Here is a 1,975-nt window from a genome sequence, read left to right on the forward strand (position 1 = left end):
AATCTTTCCTCACTCATTCTCTCCATGTGACCAAACCATTTCGAAACACCCTCTTCTGCTCTCTCAACCACGCTCTTTTTATTTCCACACATCTCTCTTACCCTTACGTTACTTACTCGATCAAACCACCTATATATATATATATATATATATATATATATATATATATATATATATATATATATATATATATATATATATACAGTTAACCAAGCAAAAAGATCCAGAAATTTTGGTAAGCGACGAGGCTACGTCACAGCAGGCCGGCCTAACTTGCACAAAGTAAAGGTTAATCTCTATTTAAAGCATTATTTCATTTTTCGTAATCTTAAATACTTTTTTATAGTTTCTCCTGAAAAGACATATTTTGAAATTAGTTTACAAAACTACGTTAGATTCATGTTATTGTCAAAAATTATATAGTTTAGCCGCGTAGCTGATAAACTATATATTACTTACTTTTCGACTTTCTCCATTCTTTAATTGTGTTTGTAAATTAAATACCTGGAGAACATACCTGGAGAATATGACGAATTTTGTTTTGCTAAATATCAAAGACTATAAACGAAAGACAGGAAAGTGGCTGCCTCGAGGTGTGATTTGATCAACGAACAAACGAACGCACAAATGTTTTTTCGGATCCCCGCTAGATGGCTCTGTCAAGGGTCGTCTGACGCGTCACATTCAAATCAGTTTACAAAAAACTTGACAATGGCCGTTATCCATGTGTGATATGCAAGAGGAGGAAAACTCCTCATACACATCTTAGCTTATCTCTCGTATCAACTCTTGCTGTCGCCCTAAACCTTCCTCTCGTGTCCAGTCTCTCTCATCCGAAGGCTACCTCTCCTTCACAGTCTCTCTCATCCGATGTCTCTCATTCGTATCCATCCTAACTCTCATCCCAAGCGTTTCTCTCGTGTCCAGTCTCTCTCATCCGAAGGCTATCTCTCCTTCACAGTCTCTCTCATCCGATGTCTCTCTCTCGTATCCATCCTAACTCTCATCCCAAGCGTTTCTCTCGTGTCCAGCCTTTCTCACAGCAAACCTCTCTCTCCTTCACAGCCGTACGTTTCCTCAACCTCTTCCTTGTGTCCAGCTTCTCTTATCATAAGATTATGTCTCATTCACAGCATCATTCTCATCCCAAGCGACCCTCATGTCCAGCTTCTCTCATCCCAAGCCTCTCTATCCTTCAAAGCCTCACTCTCATCCCGGGCCTCCCTCTCATGTCCAGCCTAACTCTTATCCCAGAGGTCTATCCCATATCCAGCATCTCTCATCCCAAGCCTCTCTCTCCTGTCCTGCCTGACTCTCGTCCCAAGCCTCTCTCTCCTGTCCTGCCTGACTCTCGTCCCAAGCCTCTCTCTCCTGTCCAGCCTGACTCTCGTCCCAAGCCTCTCTCTCCTGTCCAGCCTGACTCTCGTCCCAAGCCTCTCTCTCCTGTCCTGCCTGACTCTCGTCCCAAGCCTCTCTCTCCTGTCCAGCCTGACTCTCGTCCCAAGCCTCTCTCTCCTGTCCTGCCTGACTCTCATGACAATTATCTTTCTCCGTCACGGTGTCTTACAATAAGCCTCTATTTCCTTCACAGCCTTTCTCACATCTAAAGCCTCTCTCTCGTGTCCAGCTTCTCTCTCTCTCTCTCTCTCTCTCTCTCTCTCTCTCTCTCTCTCTCTCTCTCTCTCTCTCTCTCTCTCTCTCTCTCTCTCTCTCTCTCTCTCTCTCCAGTATGGAATAATTCAGTTAATCAGTTATGATAACGCAGTGGTATATCATGCTACCTTCTCAACCACTGATCTCTCCCTGGCCAGGTAACATACCAACATTGATTAACCCATGTCACCTGCTTTGTGAGAGTAAGTAATATTTATAATATCATTCTTCAACATTAGGAATAATATAGTCATGGTAAGTCGGGAGGCTGGAGCATAGATATATCCTTACTGTTGTCTTTATAACAGAAAGTGAAGGGATG

This window comes from Panulirus ornatus, chromosome 12, assembly GCF_036320965.1.
Source record: "Panulirus ornatus isolate Po-2019 chromosome 12, ASM3632096v1, whole genome shotgun sequence".
NCBI classification, from domain to species: domain Eukaryota; kingdom Metazoa; phylum Arthropoda; class Malacostraca; order Decapoda; family Palinuridae; genus Panulirus; species Panulirus ornatus.